Source organism: Aphelocoma coerulescens, chromosome 9, assembly GCF_041296385.1.
Source record: "Aphelocoma coerulescens isolate FSJ_1873_10779 chromosome 9, UR_Acoe_1.0, whole genome shotgun sequence".
Taxonomy (NCBI): Eukaryota; Metazoa; Chordata; class Aves; order Passeriformes; family Corvidae; genus Aphelocoma; species Aphelocoma coerulescens.
Window position 1 is genome coordinate 6,697,335 of NC_091023.1, and position 27,249 is coordinate 6,724,583.

Consider the following 27,249-nt stretch of genomic DNA (forward strand, 5'->3'; position numbering starts at 1 on the left):
CCTCTCCCTGCCCCAAAAAGGGTGAGTCTGACGGTGCAGCAGTGGAACCCACGGATGTTACAACCGCCCAGGTTTCAGCTGAACCCCAAGGACAAGTACAGCCAGCAGCAGTCGCCCCTGTGCAAAGGAGGAAGTGTAAGACCAAATCAGTACGACCAGTTAATGATGATGGGGAACCAGGGCCCTCACAACCAGCAGGGGAGCCAGAGCCAGAAATCATCATTGAGTCCCTGTCGTACGACAGTCTCCGTGGTATGCGAGACGACATTGTGCGAAGGGGGCGTGAGCCTTATACCACCTGGCTGCTTCGGGTTTGGGACCTCATGGGCACAAGTGTGCAACTGGATAGTGGTGAGGCAAGGTATCTGGGATCGTTGACCCAGGACCCAGGTGTGAACCAGATATTTGTGAGGGAGCCAGGACCCCTTTCTCTCTGGGACCGGCTCTTAATGAGTGTGAGAGAAAGGTTCATTCACAAAGAGAGAATGCAGGAGTACCATCATAGAATGCAGTGGAAGACACTTGAGGAAGGGATCCAACAGCTAAGAGAAGTGGCAGTATTAGAGGTACTCTTTGGGAGGGATGGACAGCACGGTAATGACCCCGATAAGGTCAGGTGCACAGGACAGATGATGTGGAACCTGGCAAGGCTAGGGCCATCGCAATACACCACCTTCATTGCAACCATTGATGCTGACAATAACCGAGAAACAGTGGGCTCTGTTGCCAACAAGCTCAGGAATTATGATAGCATGGTCAATGGTCCACTGAAAACTCATGTCTCTGCTGTGGTCCAGGACCTCAAAGAGGAGATAAAGGAGATAAGGGAGGAGATGAGGAAGGTCAGTGTGGCACCAGTGCGAGTCACAGGCCCCCAGGTCAGAGCCCGTCGTCCCCCTGCTAGAGAGAGAGGGTACACCCCACGAGCTGAGCTCTGGTTTTTCCTGTGTGAGCATGGGGAAGACATGAGAAGGTGGGATGGGAAACCTACCTCTGTCCTGGCAGCGCGGGTGCGTGAACTCAAGGAGGGAGGCACTAACCGAGGGGGTTCCGCTAAGGTGAAAGTAGCCTCAGCCTCCCGTGACCGAGCTGCCAGGTATTACAGACAGGAGGATGATATGTCAGATCCCCTCGAAGGTACCTCTAGTATGTATGCCCAGGGAAAGAATGATAACCAGGGCTAGAGGGGCCCTGCCTCTAGCCAGGAAGAGGCACGGGAGAACCGGGTTTTCTGGACGGTGTGGATCCGATGGCCTGGCACATCAGAGCCACAAAAATATGATGCATTGGTTGATACTGGGGCACAGTGTACTTTAATGCCATCGGGACATGTGGGGGCAGAACCTGTATCCATTGCTGGGGTGACTGGGGGATCACAGCAGTTGACCCTTTTGGAAGCTGAGGTGAGCCTGACTGGGAAGGAGTGGCAAAAGCATCCAATTGTGACCGGTCCAGAGGCCCCATGTATTCTGGGCATAGACTTCCTCCGGAATGGTTATTACAAAGACCCAAAGGGACTCAGGTGGGCGTTTGGGATTGCTGCTGTGGAGGCAGAGGGCATTAGGCAGTTGAACACCCTGTCCGGACTGTCTGAGAATCCTTCTGCAGTTGGGCTCCTGAAAGTGGAAGAGCAACGAGTGCCAATTGCCACCTCGACAGTGCACCGCCGGCAGTATCGGACAAATCGAGATGCTGTGATTCCCATCCACAAGATGATTCGTGAGCTGGAGAGCCAAGGGGTGGTCAGCAAGACCCACTCACCCTTCAACAGCCCCATTTGGCCTGTGCGCAAGTCTGATGGGGAATGGAGATTGACTGTGGACTATCGTGGCTTGAATGAAGTGACTCCACCACTGAGCGCTGCTGTGCCGGACATGTTGGAGCTCCAGTATGAGCTGGAGTCCAAAGCAGCAAAGTGGTATGCCACTATTGACATTGCCAATGCATTTTTCTCCATTCCTCTGGCAGCAGAGTGCAGGCCCCAGTTTGCTTTCACCTGGAGGGGTGTGCAGTACACCTGGAACCGACTGCCCCAGGGGTGGAAGCACAGTCCCACCATCTGCCATGGACTGATCCAGGCTGCACTGGAAAAGGGTGAGGCCCCAGAACATCTGCAGTACATTGATGACATCATTGTGTGGGGGAACACCGCAACAGAAGTGTTTGAGAAAGGAGAGAGAATAATCCAAATTCTCCTAAAAGCTGGTTTCGCCATCAAGAAGAGCAAAGTCAAGGGGCCTGCCCGAGAGATCCAGTTCCTGGGAGTGAAGTGGCAAGATGGACGGCGTCAGATTCCCACTGAGGTCATCAATAAGATCACTGCGATGTCTCCACCAACCAACAAGAAGGAAACACAAGCTTTCCTAGGCGCCATAGGTTTCTGGAGGATGCACATTCCTGAGTACAGCCAGATTGTGAGCCCCCTCTACCTGGTTACCCGCAAGAAGAACGATTTCCACTGGGGCCCAGAACAACAGCAAGCCTTTGCCCAGATCAAGCAGGAAATCGCTCACGCCGTAGCCCTTGGCCCAGTCAGGACAGGACCAGAGGTGAAGAACGTGCTCTACTCTGCAGCTGGGAACAATGGTCTGTCCTGGAGCCTCTGGCAGAAGGTGCCTGGTGAGACTCGGGGCCGACCGCTGGGATTCTGGAGCCGAAGCTACAGAGGGTCCGAAGCCAACTACACTCCCACAGAGAAAGAAATCTTGGCAGCTTATGAAGGAGTCCAAGCTGCCTCAGAGGTAATTGGAACTGAGGCACAACTCCTCCTGGCACCTCGACTACCGGTGCTGGGGTGGATGTTCAAAGGAAAGGTTCCCTCCACGCATCACGCCACCGATGCTACTTGGAGCAAATGGATCGCCCTCATCACGCAGCGCGCCCGAATTGGAAACCCAAGTCGCCCTGGGATCTTGGAAATAATTACGAACTGGCCAGAAGGTGAGACTTTTGGGTTATCTTCTGAAGAAGAAGAGGAGCAGGTGACGCGTGCCGAAGAAGCCCCACCGTATAACGAGCTACCAGAGAGTGAAAGACAATATGCCCTCTTCACTGATGGTTCCTGCCGAATTGTAGGCGCTAGCCGGAAATGGAAAGCCGCTGTATGGAGCCCCACACGACAAGTTGCACAGGCTACGGAAGGAGAAGGTGGATCGAGCCAATTTGCTGAACTCAAAGCCGTTCAATTAGCTCTGGACATTGCTGAAAGAGAGAAGTGGCCAAAGCTCTACCTTTACACTGATTCATGGATGGTAGCCAATGCTCTGTGGGGTTGGCTGGAAAGGTGGAATAAGGCAAAATGGCAGCGCAGAGGAAAACCAATCTGGGCTGCTGAGGAGTGGAAAGACATTGCCGCTCGAGTAGAGAAGCTATCTGTGAAGGTCCGTCATGTAGATGCTCACATTCCCAAGAGCCGGGCTAATGAAGAACATCGTAATAACAAGCAGGTAGATCAGGCTGCGAAAATAGAGGTGTCCCAGATAGACCTGGATTGGCAACATAAAGGAGAGTTGTTCCTAGCTCGATGGGCCCATGATGCCTCAGGCCATCAGGGCAGAGATGCCACCTATAAGTGGGCACGAGACCGAGGGGTGGATCTGACCATGGACAGTATCTCCCAGGTCATCCATGACTGTGAGACATGCGCTGCGATCAAGCAGGCCAAGCGGGTGAAGCCCCTGTGGTATGGTGGGCGGTGGTCCAAATACAAGTATGGGGAGGCCTGGCAGGTTGATTACATCACACTGCCTCAAACCCGCCAAGGCAAGCGCCATGTGCTCACAATGGTAGAAGCCACCACAGGATGGCTGGAGACCTACCCTGTGCCTCACGCTACTGCCCGTAACACCATCCTGGGCCTTGAAAAGCAAGTCCTTTGGAGGCATGGTACCCCTGAGAGGATTGAATCTGACAATGGGACTCACTTCAAGAACAGCCTTATAAACACCTGGGCTAGAGAACATGGCATTGAGTGGGTGTACCACATCCCTTACCATGCACCAGCAGCTGGGAAGGTTGAGCGGTGTAATGGACTGCTTAAAACCACCTTGAAGGCACTGGGTGGGGGGACTTTCAAAAACTGGGAGGTGCATTTAGCAAAAGCCACCTGGTTAGTTAACACCCGAGGCTCCACCAGCCGAGCTGGCCCTGCCCAATCCGAACCCCTACAAACAACAGATGGGGATAAGGTTCCAGTGGTGCACATGAGAGGTATGCTTGGAAAAACTGTTTGGGTAAAGTCTGCCTTGAGCAAAGACAAACCCATCCGTGGGGTTGTTTTTGCTCAGGGACCAGGTTGTACCTGGTGGGTGATGCAAAGGGATGGAGAGACCCGATGCATACCTCAAGGGGACCTTGTTTTAGGGTGAACTACCCATGGCTCTGTACTTGTATCAGTATCAGCATGTACATATGTATATAACTTAGGTGATGCTTGTATTTATATGGTTAAAAAGTTAAGTTTCATGTAACATGTTAGTATGGAAAAAAATTCGGGGTGGATAATGTTGGGGTTTTAGTTTAGTCCTAGTTTTTTTTTCTGTTAAAGGAATTTTTTCCCATAGCATGTTGCTAGGAGATAAATGGCCATACTTGAGAGGAGATAGCCATACTTAAGAAAAGACAAAAGGGCCCGGCCAGGCTTTTTGTTTTCACCTGGCGGGCAGTTCAGTTCGCTCTCAGCGTCTGGAGGGAGAAGCCGCGGAGAGAGGAGCTGCTGGTTCCCGTTTTCGGCGTCTTTCCTTTCTGCTGGGAACAACACCGGGGATCCCAGGGCTGCTTTCCCTGCCCTGCTGGAGGCTGGGGCTGTGGCCGCCCACCCCGCTGCTGCTTCGAGCCTTCGCTGCGCTGTAGCCGTGCTTGCCCTGCCTGCCTGGAGCCCCGGGGGGTTCCCCTTTTGGATACATCTCGTCTGCCACCCGGGATTTGTGTTTGTGCCTGCCGCTCCAGCCTACCAGTCCAGCCTGCTGTTTCCGAGACTCCGGGACCAGCTGCCCACCGGTTTGTGAAGCTCCTTTGTTCCACCCTTCCCCGGGATCCCAGGGCGCCAGAGCAGCCGCGTGTTCCCCGAGCTCGCTCCGGAGCGCCCCCTGCAGCCGCGGGGGAACCATCGCACCTGCCCTGCTCACCGGGAGCCGCCAGCGATCCCTGTCGGCTGCAAGCGGAACTGCACCCGAGGGGAAATAGCCTGACAGCCGAGAAGGCTGGGACTGGGTTTGTGTTTGCTGTTACTGCCATAGTTGTTGTTGTTTTGTTTGACTAGTTATATATATATATATATATATATATAGTAAAGAACTGTTATTCCTATTTTCCCACATCTTTGCCTAAAGACCCTTGATTTCAAAATTATAATAACTCAGAGGGAAAGGGGTTACATCTGCCACTCCAAGGGAGGCTTCTGCCTTCCTTAGCAGACACCTGTCTTTCAAACCGAGACACTCCTGCAGAATTACATTCACATAATCCCACAGCATGAACAAAATGCATCAGACATAGGCAGTTTTTTCCCAGTTTCTAAGGAGAATATGTTTTAGAATCTGACAATCCAATACAAAGTGGTAGAAAATAATTACACTTCTCATCTCAAGCACATGAAGTAGACAGAAATTAAGCATTACACTGTATCAGTATGTAAATTTTTATTTATCTGGTAGCAAAAGGTGCAATCCTTTTGTGCAAGGTGCAAGTCCCTGCATTAGATAGACAGGCTTCTTTTATCATAAATGAGACACACATGTGCCAGCCCAGAATTCACAAAAGCTAGAAGTGAACTACAAACAGTGAAGAAAAGATGTATCTGAGATTCAGAAATTGAAAACCTGAGCAAGTTTGATGAATGATGGAACTACAATACAGGACAAATAATAGCGACAACAAAAATCGTAAAGTCACTCAGAAGAGCTATGACTGGAGAGCAACAGACAAAAAATAAGTGTACTTTCTAATTCCCTGGAAAATACAAGCAGGGCTTTAATTTTTGCCAGCAAATAGGGGCTTATATGTAATCACATCTATACCACACAACTCCCTGGTCAAAACCATGGCCAGCATACACAGCAGCCAAGAGAAAAATCTGAACCCCATTAAAATTTCACAAGATACAACTACTTCCAACATGCAAGATGGTTCAGTGGGAACCTATGAGTCCATTAGCAGCTGATCAACTGAAATGAGCATGGACTCACCCATTTATTTTCTTAATGTAACTACAACAAAGTTAAATACAATAAAAGCCTAATAGCCATGCTGACTTTACAAGCAAAAGATAACAGAAAACAAGCCAAAAAACCCCAGCCCTGTAATACTTACTCCAATGAACCTTTCCTGTTTCAGTCTGACTGTGTAGTGAAGATACTTTTATTAAACATTTTCTTCCTATTACTCTTGTTTTTTCAGAAGATTCCACAAAATGACCTCAATGTGATCTAAAAAAAGCAAAACACAACATAATGTAACTCACCAAATGAGAAAACCAGTAATTTTTATTTGGTTTAAAAGCTGCAACAACTTTTTTTGTGCAGAAATACCTAATTAATCACACTATTTTTTATTGTCTTCAAATACTACAGCACCACATTCAGATTACACAATCTAACAGTTAAATGAATGTCAAATCCACAAACGCCCTGCTACCAGAAAGGAAAAAAAAGGAAGCAATAATTAGAATATGCCATTTATTCTAATAAGTAGTATGATAATGAATTAGTCAAAAACCTTTTTAGCTGCTACAAATATTTTCAAATTTTTGTACACTCAGTGTGAATCAGACCAGCAGATGTCCATTGCAGTTAAAGACAAAAAAAAAAGGGAGACAGAGTTGCCTTCATTATCTTAAGCACATTTTCTTTTTTTCCTCCGGGCTGTAAGCTGATTTTGGTGAAGGTTTTTTGTTTGTTTGGGTGGGGGGGAGTGGGAGGGAGGTTGGTGACATTTTTTTAAGAGTGTAATATCTGTTGTTCTACTACGGAGAATTTGAGTTGATGACACAAGTGATCCCATCTTCCTAGTCATAGTTCAACGTGTGAAAGGTTCAGTAGGTCTCTGACCAACAAACACCCTGCTGATGTAGAGGGCATAACATCTACACAGAGCCAAGATATCATCCTCATTAGCTCTACCTTGCAAATCAAGCTCTCAATAAAGAGAAGTAAACAAAAACTACTTAAATCCCCCTTGAGCCAAAGCAGTGCTATCAGTTTGCACTGATGTTATCTACAGGTTTGTAGGCCAAGCCACAAAGCACAAGACATGTAACTACATTGCACTTCCCATAAACAATTATTTTTCTAAACCACGCCAAGTAAGTCCCACTGTGCTTGTAAGAACTCAGTACAGTGACCAGGAGGAAAGGTGGGCTGTCATTGCCCCTGTCCCACACAGAGCAGCATTTATCTGGGAATTGGCATGTAGAGGCCTCTGAAGCAACTTGGATTCTTCAGTGGCTTTGAGGGATAAGTTCTTACTGTTCCACCTGCTTAAGCCTGGAAAAAAGTTAAGTTACTGCTCCATGCACAACTTTTCGAAAACAACCTTATGGTGCAGAAAGGCATGATAAAGGACATCTTTGTCCCAAAGTGGGTTTTCACCTGGTGTGCAATAAGCCAATTCACACACATTGAGTTATTTGATTTATTTAGAGGCATGAGCTAGTCCAGAAACTTCTTGTAATTAATGTCTAGGAGCCTACAGCAGGGAACACACACACAAAAAAGACTAGAGAAAAATGAAGACAGCATTATATGATTTAGAAATTGCAAGGACAAAGCAATTGTGTGAATCTCACAGAACCAAGGCTGAACTACCAGCCTGGAATTCATGTTTTACAGCCACGTCAATATTTGTGCTTGTGGAATAGAAAAATCTGAATCAAAAGCTACCAGCCAGCAGGCAGGATCTTAGGAGGGGGTGTGAAATGCATCCTACTCTAGCTAACAGGCATGACAACAGAACTTCTACCCAAGGAAGAAATCTTGCATGACCTGTGGCCCCTCAAACAAGGGGCACAGTGTGAGACTGAAGTACCATACCTCGTGGCAGGAGCAGGATACTATTTGACTGAAAGCTGGATATCCCAAACTTCTAGAGGTCAATGGCTAACTAGACACATAACAAATCAGATGGTGGGAGCCCAGAAACTATCCAGGGTCTATAAACTGTACAGCTTAAACAAACCAGTGCATTGTGTATAGCTCCTGTTACAGTTCCTGTGTTCACCCCAGTCTCTCACTTCCCTACAGCTCCATGTCCTGTTTCCCCTCTTTTCTCACAGCACTTTGTATCTCTGCAGCTCAGACGCGACATTGACAACAGGCCTCCTGCTGGTCCTCTACAACCAACTGTGGGGGATCAGCCAGTCCTCGAGATCTTAAACCACTTCTAAAGCACACAGGCAAACCCCCCACTACTATATTCAAGCATGAGAAACAAACCCTGCATTAGAGGACGAGGGTGGGCAGCCTTATTTTTCTCACCAACCAACCTTTCCCGTTTTTCAGAGCAGCAGAGCAGAGGTTAAGAGAGGTGGTATCACTGGACTGCAGATCACACCATGGGCAGCCAGGACACCTTCCACCTTCACACCACAAGTGGAGAATTTTCCAAAGGCTGGTGACTCTATCACCCAACAGACAGAGTACACACTCTGCTGGCCTTTTATCGACCATGAACAGCCATTGAGGACTCCAACTATGTAAGAAACATGCCAGCATCATCTTTGGGAACTGCATAAAGATCAGAAAGACTTAAAGGAACTGTACAAACTGGAGTCTCTAATGATGACATCTTTGTCCCCACTGCACCTCTCTGGAGAACATGGAAAAAGAACTGGCCGTCGGACATTACAAGTAGCCCCTTTCTGGGTCTGTTGGGTGTGAGCTCAGCCAAAAACACACCACCAAACCACCTTGGGCCCACACCCATATGACTTCTTCTGACAGTACCCACCAAGGACCCAACAGAAATCCTTTTCCATTCCAGCTTGCAATTTCTGCATGAGAAACTGCATTTGGCAAAATAATTATTTTCATGAATCCTTTAATTACATCCTCATTACATAGATACTGATTTGATGTAAATTGTAACTTGTTTTTTCTAAAATATTAACAATCTTATGAGGCAATTCAGCAGTCATAAAATTGTGCGGTGGCAATCAAAATGCCTGTGACACTACAGTAAAACTTTTTACAGTTCTCCACCTACACTCTATACTTCCCTATGTCCAGAGAAACACTTATGAATGTATGACCAAAAAAAATTACACCACAAGGAAAGAAAGGGGGAAGAGCTACAAGAAACTTTTGCCTAGAACTCTTGTGTGGCATCTAATGTTCGAGAAAAACAATTACAAGCCAAGGAAACAGGCCACTCACAAAGACAGAGAAAAGGAAAAATAGAAGAAAAAAGATATCATTCATAAGCAATGTAAGATGCTACATAGAAATTACTGGGCTAACTGTGGCCTGATTGTCTTCTGCTCTATAACAATTTCTAGGCCCATCAGACAAGGCTGCTCTGTCAATTCTTCCAGAGTACACAAAAAATCCATTTTTTGGAGAGGATGCTCCAGGTTTACTTCAGGATAAGGAACTCTGAGTGGGTTGAATACATTATATAGCTGTTTCTTGGGTATCTCCTCTGTAATTAAACCTCTTACTCTGGAAGAAAGCACTGCAAAAGACACCAGGAGAGCACTAGCAGATGTTTAGGACAGCAATACCCACAGAAGCACACAGCTGGGGTATTAGAGCTTTTGGTTCACAGCTTTGGTCACCTCAAAGCTGTCTTGAGCATTTCATGCTCTCAAATAGTCCTGAAGACTGGACAAGTGAATATCACACTAAATTAGCTGCTGTAGCAATGAAGAAACTCACCATTTTGGAGTCGGAGGGAAAAAAAAGCCAAAAGAAGCATCAGTAAATACACTAAAGATCTTCAACTTTAAAAAAATATTGAAACATATAAAGCAACTCAGTTTTCCTCAGTCTTAAGTTCCAACAATAATAGACATAAAATTCTTCAAGAACATTCACTGTCAGTAATTAAGCCATTACAACTCAAATCCAGGAGCTTAAACAGCGAGCAAAAGAGAAACTCGCAGTGGTGTACATCTGCCTAAACGACAGCAACTTCCAGCTTCTACACGCTGCATACCTGAGTGCACAGGCTAAAAAAGCAGGTTAAAGCCTAGATCTGAAAAAAGTATTTCTTACATATTACCTAGTGTTGTGTGGAAGCTGATCCAGATGGCAGAGCTCTACATAAGCACCGTCTGACAGTGTGGTGCCCAGAGTCTCTTCAACAGCACAAACCAGTTTTGACCTTTTAAAGGTGGCACTTATTTCTGCAGTAATATCAAAAGACAAAATACTTACTGACAATGGACAGCAGACTGTTACACACAGGACAGCATTCTTCTTTGTGTTCTACTTTCCCAGGTGTAGGTGCTTGGTCAGAAACCACTAATATCCTTTAAAAAGCCTCAGACTTCTCTGAAATGTGAAACTCACCTATCTTGCACAAAATCTTTTAACCAAAACTGAACAGGCAAAGAGCTAAAAGTTCTCATTGCACAAGAACAGCCACAGAAAAAGAAAAAAAAAAAGGCAGAGACAGAAATTGCAGAACACCAAATGAGTTCAAAACACACATCTATGTCAGAACTGTAAGTCAGTTTACAGCCTTTCTTATTCCTGAAGATGGGCGAGAGACCATTTAGCATTTTCTTGCATAACTAAAAATATAGGTCAATATTATTCTTTAAGTTAAAGAGATAACAGTTAAAAACACGATTTAAAGCTAAATTCAGTTATATCTTCATCAAGAAGAACTTGATACCATAATTACATTTATCCAGTGGGTGATCGAAGGCAGGAGCCCTGTATCCCAGTACAATGAATCACAGTGTGAGGAAGCCTTGTTCACTCTTCCCAGAGAGCTGCCTCACTAAGTCCTGGCTCACTTCTGTGAAATCCCCTTCAGTGCCCAACAGGATTGGTTAAAACAAATTTATACTCACATAAGCACAGAGTAATGTGATTCAAAATGAATCATTTTTTTTTACTTGGTTACACAAGCTGCTGAATTTCTTTCAGGAGCTGCGAGACAGTATCAAAAAGATCTTGCAAGTTTTCACCAACTCTTTATTTTGAACATAGTGATTTTTTAACTGGGTGTCAGTTATTGACATTTGAATTTATCTGGGGGTGGGGGGGTAGGGTGTGTCCCTCTTTCACAGTGATGTATCCTGCCTGATGGTGTTCAAGGTTAAGTAACCCAGTAACCCTCCTACTAAGTGTATCTTAGAACTCAATCTGATTGGAGCTGTGAGGTGAATAACAATCTTTTGTCCTTACAATAAAGTAAAACTTAAGAGCAAAAGACTGTGGGCACTTATGAATGTATGACCCTGGAAAATGAAGGACTCACCATTAAAGGAGCAAGAAACATATAGTTCCAGATGGGAAGGACTCACCTGCACTATTTAGGATAAACAAACAGAAACCTAAACAAAAATAATTTATTTTTATTTTCCCAGAACGATTCAACTGTTTTTTTCCTGCTCTGTCACTTTCAAAAGAAATGCCTCTGGCAAAGCAGAAGAGGAACACATCATTGTTAACGAAGCTTAACAAAAAAAGGCTCGTAGACAGCAAATTTTCCTCTCACACTCTGTCGGGCAGCCAGTCATTCTCTGATCTGAGGGCAGTGTGCTGAGATCGAGACTGGCAAATTCTCTGCTATGGGAGACCCTGCAAATGCCCTCAGCAGTCGAGGGCTGGCTGCCAGTGCCGATCACTTCTAATGACAGAAATGGCAGACTAAGAAAACATCCTAGGAGAGGTCCTGGGCTGGAAGATGTACTCTTGTCTGGTACTCTACGGTTCAAAAAGCACAAAGTTCAAGGCTGCATGTGACCATCTTATAAAAACAGCAGTGTTTTTATGGTTTCAGATGACTCACAAACAAGTGCTTAGATTTGCTTTATATTGCTTTACAAACATGGAGACAAGTGAGCAACACTTTCCAGCTCATTTCCAGTTCCGATCCAACACAGGGCACAAGTGATTACCCAGCTGGCTCAGCAGCTCCAAAGCTGGTGACAAAGAATTGAATAGTTTAGACTGAACAGACTCATCCATGTGAAGATGTAACTCCTCCCAGGGCCCACAGATCACTTTCACCTCCATGCCAGTGTTGCAGCTTTTCTAAATCTGGTTCACTCCATGTGGCTTACAGATGTGAAGAACTGGAAGCCATGATCACAGAGCAGTGCTCCTCTTCCAAGAAATCCTCGTCTACACGTGCATGTGCACAGACACAGAGTGTGAGGCCCAAAGGCTTGAACTGAGCTAGCCTAACCACTGAGCAGCAGTTTAGGCAGGTGCAGACAAACCCAGCACCGTGCACAAGCCCTTGTGGCATCTAGAGAGATGTTTGCAGGAGTCACTGAACCCCCAACCAGCCTGTCTGCAATCCCTGCACACCCTCAGCAGCCCTGCCACTCAAATTCAGCTTTCTGAATCCTAAAACAGGTTGCAAGCAATAATAAAACATTTGATTCTGCATGGATTTTCACTACATCTAGAGCAGTATTTGAGGACAGAAATTTCAGGGGCAAGGGCAGGGGCATTAATTGACAGCAGCACAGGAATTCCTGTACCTGTTTCTTTGGTCTTCTAACAAAACACAATTATGTCCCATACTTTTGTTTTGTAACCTATGACTGAATCTAGAGTTATTTACTGGGCAGAGCACAAGGACTTGCTCTAGAACAAAACTACCCCCACACCATCATTTTTAATAAAGAAATCTTATATTCATTTAATGAGCCATTTTCAAGCATTCTAAAGTTTATGAAGTCCTTCATGATTTCTCTCTGATTGCCTTAAACTCTGAAAGGCTCAAGGTGCATAAGCAGTGACTAAGCATTTCCTCTGAATTCAGGAACACCTGAACACAGCCCTTACTGTTGATGCATTTTCTATTCACTAGTGTGTCACAGATATAAAAACACTGAAAAACCCCTACTGGTTCCACCCAAAAGTTACTAAATGAATAAATATTTACCTGCACTTTAAACAGACAAATAAAGCAGTGAGTCTTCATCCTGTTTCTGTGAAGATCCCATCACAATTACTTAGTTACTTGTAATGTTATTAGTAGGACTACTTGTGATTTCTATTTCTTGTGATCTGCGTAGTCTATTTTCTTCACTACTTTCATGTCCCCATGTTTCACTTCCCAATTACATCCTGTGAAATGCCTAATATGGTGAAACTATTCAAATGTACTTCTATTTTGTTCACAAATTCTGCTTTTTGTTGTGCTCATATTTGAATTTATATAAATGAGAACACAGAGTTAAAAAGCAAGACTGAACAATTTTTCAGTAATTAATTATTATGAGCCATTTTGTGAAGGTATTGCCCACCCTGCTCCAGGTATCACTTGAAAAACTTCATTCTTTATGATTAAAATAAACTCCCAAGTGTGGATTGCAAGAGACTATGAACCAACACAGCAGTGTCTACTTAAGTGTATTTTAAAGACATTGTGCTGCAGTCCAACTTGCCATTTGATTACAAATACTGTCACATGATAAATCACAACAGTATCCCATCAGGTATACAGTAAATACTATCTGAAACTAGAAGCAATCACTAAGAATAGTTCCTGTGCTGAAGAAGGAAAAATACAGGCATCTAATAAATATAGTTTACCTCCAGCTATTTCCAACACTCAAAAGCAAATCTATTAAGTTCTTTTAGATAATAAAAGTGTGCACTTTAAACAGCTCTTGCTCCCCACTCCCTCCTCTTTCAGGTAGTGAGGCCTCATAGAAAAAATATTTAAAATATGAAGCATAATTTCAGCATGACAATTTATAATACTATGTAATTTAAGAACCCTAAATTTGCACTAATCCCAGGCTAGAAGCAAGGGAGTGCTTGGTTTCAAAAACAAAAACAAAAAAATAAACAAACTTGAAAAAAACGAAGAAAAAAAACCCCAAACCCACCAAAGCCAAAAATACACCACAAAAACAAAAGACAATCCTCCTCTCATCAAACCAACAGTTCAAATCTGAATTTGGATCCAAAACTCATATTTGAATAGTATTCACATATTTTACATGGTCTTTAGACATAGCACCTAAAATTACAGAATACTTGATGTAAAAACAACCCAACCAACCCAAAACCTTCTATTTTGATCAGCTGTAAGGCTCAGCACAGTAATGCAGACGACATGGCGTTTTCTGGCTTCCTTCACTAACGAAAAGGTTTCAGTCCATTAACCAACTACCTGTTCTACAGGCTTACTTCTAGAGAAGTAAAAGTGGTTTGTGGTGTGAGGAGCATTTCAGTGAGAAATTCCCTTCCACATACTGAGAAGGAACAGAGCCTGAGCAGTGCTGGAGCTGTGGTTGGCCCCAAGAACCCTTCCAGAGCAATACCCTGTGCATTCGCCTCAGAGAGTTTCACACAAAGAGCAGCAATGCTGTGACCCTGTGACAGCAGCACTGGCAGAACACAGAAATGCTTGGGGAATAAAGTTCCTCAGAAAGAGGGCAGCCTGCCTGGCAGTTCTCTGGCACAGAGACTTCCTACCTTCAGTACCGTAGGTGCTGCGGTGAATAGCACTGACCAGAGTAAAGATACTTCTACACTCAGTGGGATCAAGCTGCAAAGCAATTTCTGACACTGAGATAAATCATGAAGAACAAGATGCAAAGAATAAAATACAACCCTCTTAAGTTTGTGTAACATCGCAAAACCACCAGACTAAAGAACGTGACAAAGGCTGCACTGAAAATGGCACATTCTCTGACATTTTCCCATGCAAGGTGTGGAAGGATGGAGGAGAGGCAGCAGATACATCGTAGACAATGTATTTATCCTCCTGCTACCACTAAATTATGACACCACCATTTACACCACTTTCTGGCAATAGGCATCTAAAACCCACCCTCTCCTTGATAAATTAACACGAGCTCCTTCTTTTCCCAGAGCTGATCACTGGAGACTTTCTTTTGACAACTTCACTGCATTCTGCACCCCAGCCTACTGCTTCACCTCCAAATTGCAGGAGTAGGTGGATACAAGGGATGCAAACCTGGGCACACAGAAGAACTGCTGGAGCAGCAGCATCTGTATTTTAGAAAGCAATTATTAAAATATGACAAAATCAGGCACCAAGAAAGTGACTTGCAACTGAAAACAAGGGCTTTTCAGTTTTCACACAAACAATCATGGCTTGACCAAGATAGAAATTCCTCAACACCACACTTGTCTGCAGAAGAGTTATTTTCAAAGGAAAACCTCAAAAAGTATTTCCCTAAACTCATTTCAAATTTTCTCCCAGGATAAGTGAGAAAGAAAACAAAGCCCCTCTAAAATCCTATTTTACTTCTCACCAGTACACGGCAAGTAAAAAAGTACATCACAGAACAATAGAAAATTTAACAACAAACCATTTCATTTGCCACCACACACCAATAAATCTTTCTTCAGGTTAACTGGGTCTGTTAATCACCAATGTGTAGATGCTTGAGCCAAACGTTTCAGGAGTCCTGCCATTTCTGAAGAACCCCTCTTGCATAAGGGGTCTAACCACTGCCTCTTTCTCAAGAAAATGGTCATTACATAGGTAGAAACCCTTACTACTGCACAAACAGAGCTGAAAACCACCCAAAGAGTAGCATGCTACTTTCCTGGCCAACAAGCCCCAGTTAAATCAACAATGAAAAAGCAACTTAGGGCATCAAGAGAATGGAAAACTTTCACAGTAATTGGTATATATTGTCTGGTTCTTCCAAGAGTTATCAGCACAGCACACACAGCCTGCATCTTGTATTCTCCTGAGGCAATAACCCCAGGAATTCACCCCTAAGCAGTGATATACCAGAATTTTAAAAACTGGCAAGTAGTGATGGGAAGACAAAAGGAGCCACCAAATGCTGAAGGCCTCTATAAATCTTGTAGTTGCATACAATTAAACTTGACAAGTTATCAAGCTACAAATAAATCTGAAAATTCAGCCGTGGTTTGTGAAATTCACATTAAAAAGAAAGTAACTTGAGGATACTAAAATCATGAGCTGCAGAGATAGACTAAGGCAAGAATTGCTCTGCCTTCTCATAAAATTTACCTAGAAGTTAACTGGAACAGGAATAACTCAGAGAAAACAGCTATAAATAGAAAGGGGTTAATCATTCGTATTTCTATTCCCATGACAAGAATACGCTAAAGACTCTTACTTTTTAATCTTACGATAGGATGCTTTAAAAATACTTTAGTTGCTGCACTAGTCTGCCTCTACCTACTTTTTAAAAATAATTTCTCCTTTATTTTTTTAAATGCAATAAAGGAGATTTTCTTTCAACAGAAACATTTTCACCGACAGTAGACAAAGTGAGCCTGTGCATCAGCTGGAACAATTATATGTGGTCACTTAAACAGATCTTTTTTTAATGGGGCCACTTAAAAATACATTTACCTTTTCTCCATCCTAACATACAGCACATAAAACTTATTTGTTATCAATTTCAACTATTAGAGATGCTAAAAAGTATTTTTCAATTAAGTGTTTGCATTTATCCTAAAGTAGAAGAGAAAGCTAGAATCATTAAGGTTGGAAAAGATCTCTAAGATTATCAAGTCCAACTGTTCCCCCAGCGCTGCCAAACCCATCACTAAGCCCCGTCCCTAAGCATCACATCCATTACATTGGTTCAAGGACAAACACAAGTTTACCATGCAAAGACACCAAAGAAAGAAAAACTGCCTCATCCTCAATGCACAGATAAAAACACACCAGGATAATCAAACATCTCTGAACTCACAAGCAGCCTGTGACACACTTGGAAATAGAATCTAATTATTACAACTCCCCAGCCAGTGCTTTACTCACAGTATTTCCCACCCAAGTAAATTAACGTTGAAGCTTTTAAGTTAAACCAAATGGAGTACAGGAAATAATACACAGAGAGAAGTTCTTTATTTAAAATGTAGAAACAGATAAGGACTTTTGTCATTTTGTGGTGACCAGCAAATTGAATATAAAGTGAGGTGTAATCCAGCATATTTGCAGAGGCAGAAATTAGAACAGCACCAAATATATGCATTCAACTTCGAAAGATGCAGAGCTGCTACAGATCTTCACTGACTACTCATTACAAGAAATTGTGAGGAAAAGACTTGATTGTGGTCTTAACATTACTTTCAACTTTTTAAGTTACCTCCTCTCATTCTTGCCAAACTTGCTTTTATTGAAGAACTCTACTAAACAGCCTTTCCTTTTTATGCAGTACTTTTTTGCTCTTCCCTATCACTGCAACTCTTCATGCACTAGATTTATTTACAGCACCCAGAGGAAATAGAAGTTACCAGTTATCAAAACAGACTGCAGAATGTAAATAACCAATTGTTATGCATTTGTGCTAGCTGGACTCTAAAAACTTGTGCAGAGTGGCATTGAGTATCAAAAAAATGGTATCCTAAAAATTAAAGCAGCAATTCAGTAAACAAAATGTTGCTGTTGTTTTTATTACTCAGATAAAAATAGAGTTAGGTCATTAGTCTGAGCTTCCTAAAATTTTCAACATAGCTAGAGGTCACCTAATTAAAGTTAAATAAACATTTTTATTAAAAAAAAAAAATTATTTCTCTGCATTATTATCACTAGTAGTAGATGTAAAAAAGTACCTCTGAAGTGCTGGGGAAGTAAAACTGGCCTAGCATAAAGACTCTCAGTTTTCTACACATCTGAAGAGTGATATCTCTATCTTTAAACACATGGGAAATTCTGCAATTGTTTGCACATACCTTGTAAAAGCTTATAAACATAACAAAATTATTTAAAGTTAGATATGTAATTGGATGCAGATTATCAGTATATTATAAAGTGGGTTTTTATTTTTAATAAAATATAAAAGGACTTTTGTCTAAAGCATTGGATCTGTCTTACATGGATAACAAAGAAGCAGAACAGTATTAGCTACCGAGCACAGATAATCAGTCCCTCCTCATTTTTATTATTAACAACAGAAAGGAAAGTCTCTTTTTTTTGCTAGCAAGTTTTGTGCCAAAAATTAATATACCATTTGCTGCTGACAATCTGCCAGACTAATGATGTTTTTCTTCACTCAAGAGGGTTCAGAAACTACTACTCACTTTCCAGTCAGCATTCATCACAGATTCCCAAATACAGTCCTCCCATGAAAAGAAAAACAAGACAGCTCTTCTACAGACACACACACACCTCTCTTCACACTTAAAGTCATTACTACAAATAAATAATTTAAAACACTTCAGTAGCAGTAGACAAGTGTTCTTCACCTCCTGCTATTGTGGCTCAATCCTTACATCATGGTGTACATGATACTTTCACTTAAACCTGGCATAAGACAGAATAAAATCATAAATTCATTTAGGTTGGAAAAGACCTTTAAGGGTGAGTCCTTTAACCCAGTGCTGCCAAGCTCAGCACTAAACCATGGCCCCGAGTGCCACATCTGCACATCTTTTAAATACATCTGGGGATGGTGAGTGCACCACTTCCCTGGGCAGCCCATTTCAATGCTAGATAATGCTCTTGGTGAAGAAATTTTTCCTAATATCCAATCTAAATCTCCCCTGGTGCAGTTGAGGCAGTTTCCTCTCATCCTATTACTTGGTACTTGGGAAAAGGCTGACCTTCACCTGGCTATAACCTGCTTTCAGGTTGTTGTAAGCTCCACTACTGTAGAATTGTAAAGCTAGTTGTGGATGCCCCATCCCTGGAAGTTTTCAAGGCCAGGTTATACGGGGCATGGAGCAACCTGGGATAGTGGAAGGTGTCCCTTCCCATGGCAGGGGAGTGGAACTGGATGATCTTTAAGGTCTCTTCCCACCCAAATAATTTTATGATTCTACATTTCAAATTTTATTTCCTACTATGTTTGGACTCATTTTTGGGGATTCAGTCTTTTCCATCTCCATTAATCAGCACCAGGACACCACTGTGTCTGCTCACATTCTGATGCTGCCATTACACGTGCCCATGTGGACAGCACACACACATATGCACTGTCTCTCTTTCACTGCTGTCTATACACCAAGTACTAACTCTTCTTTGTTTAAAGGATCCCTGGTTATGACTTGGACAATCCTCCTTAAATATCTTGTGTCTGCATCCTTAGCAGGGCATACAGAAAACCAAATAGTAAATTCAGAAAATCCTTCCCTCTGTCAGCTGAAACAAAGTAAGACACTCAGCACTGAAGGTCAGAAATACAAATACTCCAAGCCTACATGATTTTCATACCCCAATACACAGTGTGTGTGGTGGTGTGAAAATCCCAAAGGCCTTGCCTTCCTCAGCAACACCTATTTAAGTCAAAAAGGGAACTGAAAAAAAAACAACCACAAAAAAACCCCAAACACAAAAATCATCCCAACACCAGCAAAGAGTAAATAATATCAGCCAGCTACAAGCACCAAAATGTAGAGGACCCAAAGTAGGCCTCCAGTCCCATGATTTCTCCCAGGCCAGCCCCCACACTTCCCTGTGTGCCTCCAGCCCCCCACTGCCCAGCCCTTGGCACAGCAGTCCACTCCTTTAGTGCACCTCATCTGTGACTAATGGTTTCCTTCCCTCCACAGTTGTCACCAGAGTCCTTCCCTCTGGAGATTCTGTTTTACAGAATATTATACATAGTAAAGCATGAGTTATTTCTAGCACATACCCTCAGGACAGGACCTCACAGGTACTGTAAGCAACACTGGCCTGTGCCTCCAAAAACCAGCAGTGTAAAAAGACAAGACACTAAATGGGTAAGACTCACATATGGTTAACACACAGGTCCTTAAATTCTTTGGGGGTTGGGAGGGAAATAATGGGTCATCTGGGGAGAAGCACTAACCCAAGAGTAGTAAACTTAGTGACACACTGTATGAAGAAAAGAAAAAAAAAAGTAAAAAAAACCAGGAATACTGAAAGGGAGATGAAGTGGGAAAAAGTACAGGCAAAAGGACCAAAGTACTCTTCAAAACCAGAAAAGGAATCTGAGACGTGAGGCCAAGCAGGAAGGGGATTCAGTGCCCAATGAAATTTTTAAATAACATTTTGTGTGCCTCTTTCTGCCATGTCAACTTTGTACTTAGCTTTTTGAGTTTCTACTGGAAACATTGACCTTTATTCACCCAGTTCTCCCCTGGAGCTGTGTCTGTACCAATGGTTTGTATACACAAACTATAGACCAACCTGCAGCCTTCTGGAGGACACAATACTAAATAGCAATGCTCAGACCACTGACTGAAAAACCATCCTTCTGCAGTACTCAAAAGCAGGTTTTTTGGCTCTTATTTGTAGTGACACAAATGTAATCAGTTTTTTAAAATCATGTACTCTTCATATTCTTCTGTTATCAACATTCTATACTCATAAACATCAAATTATTAACTGAAAATAACAGCATGTTTCAAAATGTTACCTTTGCTTGTTAAAAAATAAAATGATGCAACAATATCAAAATTAATCTCTCAAGCACCTTATTCACCAAAGATAGAAAAGGTATTACTCAAGAGCTGGCTCCCGTAAGAACCTCAAGCACTGAAAAATGTTGCCAGTTATTCTGTTTCCTAGAGACTTTGTACAATGTTCTCCAAACCACCTACCTACTCTGGTTTTTAAACTGCTTCTAGTACTCTGTAGCTGCATACAAGCACTGGTCTTCCACATTAAATCTGTCACAAAACCACTTGAAAGCAGGACTCTAAGCCTCTTACAATGTCAGGTTAATGGTAAAGAATACCAGCTACTGCACAGTCCACATAACAGCTTTCACAAACAACTGGCTATTCTTACGCTTATTTTTAAATTATTTCATTGCCCTGTCAAGATACCTTCTGTGCACACAAAGGACTTTCAGAAACACTAAGAATTAGCAAACACTTCATAGCAACACTGTACCATAAAACTAAATGCACAGCAATATTCTTACGAATTCTTATTAACAGACAACATTCACCACAGAACCTCACATGACTTCCACAAAACTGTTTATCTACCTCTGCCAGCCACATGAGCTCTTGCCCACATGCTGCCAGCTGATGCCAACTCAAAACTTACATCCTCTAATTAATCTTTGAATTCTCTCATGGAGTTGTTTTTTTTTTTAATCCAGTGGATATATGGTGCCTGGGGGCAAGGAGAGAGCAGGAATGACTTAAAGTGAGAGCAAACAGTGCAAGCTCCTAATGGACTACACATTATTTAAAACTGTCCATTGGTTCCAAATTAATGCCTCTGCTTTGCATACAAGAAATATGGGGGGGAAAGCTGCAGAAGAGCACTGTGAAAAGAAATTTTAAATCAACCTAAACCTTTAGTGGCCCCCAAAAGGGAACCCAAAAAGACAACAATGAGAACACACTGATTACCCTTGTCTCATAAAAAGAAATTAGAAATCACAGTGCTGTCACTGTTCCCCCCTCACAAGTAAACTCATGCAAGGACGAAACATAACATCACATACCAGCACAAAAATTATGCCCACCAAAACAGACTTTATTCCCAATCATTATAGTTTCTGGAAAAACAGGAACAAAAATTGTATTTATACAGCCAGTAGTGAAGTACTAAAAGATCATTTATCAACCTAATATGAGAAGTAAAACTGTTCAGCATTACAGCAACACATAAAGCTGAGCTACACAAGCATAAAACTAGACATCAATACCTCTGATGGAGATGCTTTAGGATATTTTGATGCTGCTATTTTGATGAATTCACAAAGCTATTCTTAAAAAATCAGAGTAACTACAGCAAATAAAAGCAAGATATTCTAGAAACAGAAAAGCACCCTTTACAATTCGATTTCATAGCAAAAATTCAATGCAACACTATTTATAAAAAATACACAAGTTTAACAATCTTGAAAAATACAAAAGTAAGCTGCAAGTAGCAAATTTACATACTTTGTCAGGAGGAAGCTACAGTACTCCTAATTCTTATGCTCTTTTAAAAGTAAATACTAAACATACTTCTATATATGTAGATGTAGCTCCAAAGACACAAAATTACTCCTGAGTTCAACTCATTCACAATTTTAAGTCAAGAGCACCTAAGGTAAGAAATAGATACAGCTGCCCTCCTCCCTTTTTAATGAACTGAAAAAGGTTTGGCCAACAGCCAAAGCCGGGAAGTAGCAAAGGTATCCGAGGACAGCCTGGATCCTCTATGTGTGTACAACCAATTTTCTGAAAGGCTGTGCCCTGTAGCAGGCTAGCAATTAAACCCTGGCTACCTAAAAGAAGCCAAAATCAAACCAAGTAACAGTGCACACACACACACAATTTATCAGTGGGGAAGTAGAACTGCCCTGATCCCACTTCTCAAAGGAAGTTGGTTTTGACACCTCGGTGTTACTCTGTGTTTCTTTAATCTTCTGAAGCCAGTATGTAAATTCAATTATGTTGGTACCTACATATCCACAAGCATTTGCACATGAGGGCCTCCTCTGCAGCTCCTAATGTATGTAAATGAAACCGCATTCCTGAATTTATTTCCACCAAAGGCTGAGATAAATAGATTTCCCCATGTAAATTTGATAGACTAAAACAGATTGACCAATGTTGCTTACAAAGTACCTGATACTTCAGGCACTATCCAGATACATACAACCTTCACCTTGACAGTTCTCTGCATTGTGATTATTTCAAAGGTTACCTGCTGTTAATTCTGGATTATAAGTACACACCTTACCAACCCAAAGCAAAACTGCTTGCTTACTAGTTACTACTAAAATTAATTACAAAAAAAAAGGTTAAAATTCTAACACAAGATGATCTTTGCCCCCAGATCTGATTTAGTTATCAAAACAAATCACACAAACTTTCCCAGGTGAGTGACTGTAAGAATTTGCAGCACTGCCACAAAACAAATTGTTTTATGCACTCAGGCATTAATACTGAATTCCTGGCCTCCATGATTCAAAGTCCTCATACTTTGAGGCAAACGATTTGAGATGTAGTGTGTAACACCATGTGTGCCAGCCTCAGGGTATCGGTTTGAGGAAATCACACAATTACTAAAAAAAAACAACAACAAAAAAAAAAAAAAACCACCAAAATAAACAGGCAAGCTTTTCTACACAACTGTGTAAATTATGCTTATTTCAGATTTTTCTGTCCTGGACTGCTTCCACAGAAACTGCCAGTTGGAAAAGAGGGCGAACTTAGTGCTCTGCTGCTCCCAAGAGTGGCAAGTCAGAAAGTCCACCTAAACCAAAGCAGCCCTGCGGCCTTTAAATAGAGTGCCACATTCTACAGCCCAACAACCCCTATACTTATTTTCAGGTGAGTTAACTGATGGCAACTTGTAAAGAACCAAGGGCAACACTTCCATGTCTATCTTTAGATCTGTGAAAAAGCACTTAAACTACTTGAACTGTGTGCCCTGGTCACTGAAACACAACAGCAGCTAAAACACCAGCCTGCATTTCCACCCAATTTCTAAATAACAACATTCTTTCCTCTGCACCTTTCTCATATATATAGCATTCTAACAGCTTGAATTTCTACTGGATTTTGGGTTTAAATTATTTGCAAAATAGAGCATATAACAGACATACGCAAACTTTAAAGGGAAAGGAGTAGTGGAACAGGACATGTTCTCTCTTCACTACATCACAAAAATCAAAGAAAGTTTTGGGTTTTTTTTAAGAAGGCTTTCCTACACTAGAATTTGGAGTTCTGCCAAAAGTCCATAGACAATTGGAGAACCAGTGAATTCATAACATCACATATTCCAAGGAAGTGAAACCTGGCTTAACGGAAGTGATTTTTACTCAAGAAAAATAGATACTTAAATAGACAAACAACAAAAATATTTTAAGACCACGTATGGAGAAGGTCTCTTTTATTTAAAAAAAGCCAACAAAAACAACCACGCAAAAAAACCAAACCCAAAATATTTAATCAATGTTAAAAACCCCACTCAAGCATGTTTCCAAGGCAATCCACATCAAAACATTCCTGATGTTACCAATATCCCTGATATTCTTTTTAAAAAGGCCAGTAAACCAGTTACCAAAGAATTTTTGTTCAGTAATCCCTTCCTGAATCCCCACTCTCCTGAAAAGCACTGCTTGATGGCATGAAATTCCCAAGGCCTGGAAAACCACCATCAGTCTGAACTGAAGCTTCTAGATCAAAGTTTCCAAGTGACCTGGTGATTGATTCCCCAGCCACCTTAATGCATTCCACTAGACTTCATAAACCTTTGCCAAGCATATGGGTGTTCAATATTCCTTTATATGCAATTTTCCTAAAAGCAAGCATGTTATAAAGTTTTATTCCACCTCTTAATTAATCTTTGAAGGCATACAGCTGTGGGAGTCTCAGCTAATACTGCAAAACACAGGCCAATCAAATTTCTCCAACATCCTTCATGCATTCATCTCACTTCAAACCCTGAACTATGGTCCTAAAAACATAAATAATATGTTGCTGGGGTTTCTAGTAATTCCCAGCTTCAGGAACTTCCTAAGCCTAAATGAAGTTCAATATCAATAGAATAATGGCAGCATGGACTTAGTACATAACATTTACAGTTATGGCTACAGTTGTCAATTCCAAATGAACAAAACTTGTCAGTGTATCTAGCAACAAGAAAAGACTCTAAGTGCATAAAGTTCTCAGAAAAAAAAAGCCAAACCAAACCAAACAAAAAAAAACCCCTACACTCCAATAAAAACTAAGCTTTCCAGATTTTGGAAAGTGTCCAGCATGAGTCTAAGCACACATGTGTTGGAGCTAGACAAACCAGCGAATCTGGCATGAAAGGTTTCCGTTTCTCTTTCAGGAACTCTTTGGGACTAATGAAGATTTATTTCCCCCTTCCACAGAAGCAGCTCCTCGTCTATGGAAGTTCAGTTGTCTGTTACGAGAGCACACGATGACAGACAGCGGAGCCAAAGCCATCGTTCTGTGCGCCGCCCGCGCCGTGCTGCACAGCGCGCGAGCAGCTGACTGGAAACACATTTCCGAAATACTGCTTTGTCATACAAATTCCTGCGGTTCCAAAGGAAAACAACGCTCAGAAAGCTAGCTGAAAACAACCACTAGTATCCAGTAATTGAAACGCCACTTAAAATTCACAGAGAAATCACTAAGAGTTCTCAGCTGGGGAAAAAAAAAAAATAGAAAAAACCCCACCAGGCACAGCGCAAAGCTTGTCCGGCGAACGCTCGCGGGGGAGCAGGCGCCGCGCACCCAGGGACTGCCCAGCCCCTCGGGAGTGCCGCCGAGCCCCCGGGCAGCGGAAGGAGCCGGAGCTGTGCCGCTCGGCCCGCGCTGCCCCGCGGCGGCAGGGGTCGCCCGGGCTGGACGGGCCGCCGCGGGCCCCAGACCGGGACGGAGCGGGGCGCGCCGGGCACTTGTTGCGGGGCCGTTCCCGCCGCGGTCGCGCACAAAGGCGCCCGCCCGCCCCACTGAGCTGAGCCGAGCCCTGCCGGCCGCCGCCCGCCCCGGGCCCCTTTCCGCTGCCAAACGGCCGCGTCCCGCCGAAACCTTCCCCCGCGCGGGGAGGGGGCAGAGCCGCCCGCGCGGTTGAGCAACTGCCGTGTCGCAACCGGAGCGGTGCCCTCTTCTGCGCAGCTCGGCGCCGCGGGGCGGGGAAGCACCGCCAGCGGCGAGGTGGCGGCCGAGGGGAGGCACCGCCGCAGCCCACACCGACACGAAGCGGGTGCCCGCCGCTCCGTCCCGTCCCGCTCGGAGCGGAGCCCGGGCACAGCCAGCCCCGCACTCCCCGCACGCTCACCTGCCCAGGCAGCGGCCGCCGCCGTGTCCCGCGCCTCCCCAGCCAGCGCGGCGGCGCTGGCGCCAGCGGGGAGCGCTCCCTCGGCCGCCACCGGCACCGGCCGCTGCGCTCCGCCGGGGTTACCAAGGCGATGGCTTCACCCTCGGGCCGGCACCGCCAACCCGGGCAAGGCTTTCGCTATCAAACCGCGGGTGGCGGCCAATGGCGCGGCGCGTCCCGCCCCTCCGGGCGCTCCCCTTCCCCGGGAGGGACGGAGTTGGCCGCGCCTCTGGCCGGCGCTGGCGGCGAGGAAGGTGGGGGTCGCCTTTTCCCCCGCGCCGTCGCGGGCCGGGCGGCGGAGCCTCTGGCGAGACCTCCCTTGGCGCTCCAGCAGCGCTCGGCGGCCGCCGCCGCCGCCCGGCCCCGCGGACAGACGCGCAGTTCCACTTTCCCCCTTGTCTGGCGCTCCCCGGGCGCGTCTCGCACTCGTAGCGCCCCGGAAAGCCGCTACCGCACCCCTGGCCAGCCCTTCCCGCGGCCGGGCTCGGACTGCCGGCAAGGGCAGCCGCCCATTGGCACGCTGGCAAGGCTCTTCCTAGAGCAGCTTTCCCGAAGCGCCTCTTGGAAGTCGTTATAGAAGCTTATTGCCTTGCCAAGGATTTCAGTGATACATCCTCATTTCAAGAGTCTTGGTGCTGAGCTGTAGGGAATAATTGCATGGAAACTAGTACCTATAAAAGGGGGTTTTCTGAGGCTTAAAAGAAGCAATCAAAGAAAGGCAAAGTAGAATGTAACCGGTAATGAAACAACTTTTTCATGCAGCGGGCCCGTCCCCACCCACTGAAATCAGCAGCAACATTCCTGCCGCCTTTAATGAACATAGGGCGAGGCGTAGCACATCCTTGTCCACAAAGAGTATGATCATGTTATGCATATTTTAACATCCCTATGCTAATAATCATGCTGTACCATTAGGCTTGTCTATTTTAGTCTGTTCATTTTTCCAGTTATTCCAGTTTTGAAAATAGATGGATGGATTTACTTCCTCAACTTCACTTACCAATTCTCAAGGCACTAAAAATCCATTAAATTTGGATTAGAAAATATCTAGGAAATGCTTTGTTGTTTTTTCCAAATCACCCAACCAACCACAACATGGATTAACTGGAAATGTATGGGAAGGACAATGATCTCCCCTATTACTTCAGCAAATGGGATTTTTGCATGTATGGTGATCATGCAATGCTACCTCTAGGCAAATCTCAGTGGAAGGGCAGAAGTTAATGAGAAATCTTGCCTACCGTGTGTCAGTTGCCTTCACAGCCTGTCTGTATGTATCAATTAACAACTCCCTTTCCTGCTTTTAACCAGTTCCTTAAGTCTGCTCAGTACCACAGGCACTGCTCCTGAACATCATGCTACTTCTTCACACCACAGAGTATAGTAACAACACTTGACTTCCCTTCT

General features: G+C 43.7%; 1 protein-coding gene across 4 annotated transcripts in view; it reads right to left on the reverse strand.

The window, feature by feature from the left end:
* The window catches only part of PIK3CB (phosphatidylinositol-4,5-bisphosphate 3-kinase catalytic subunit beta), a 106,751-nt gene that overhangs the window by 49,897 nt on the left and 29,605 nt on the right, over positions 1 to 27,249 (reverse strand). For 2 of the 4 annotated variants that reach the window (XM_069024962.1, XM_069024964.1), the window contains one exon: positions 6,310 to 6,425. The gene's annotated coding sequence lies outside the window, so the exon portion shown is untranslated. Of the gene's footprint in view, positions 1 to 6,309; positions 6,426 to 25,803; positions 25,935 to 27,083; positions 27,207 to 27,249 lie in introns of those variants that run through there. The other 2 variants (XM_069024961.1, XM_069024963.1) reach the window with 2 other exon arrangements.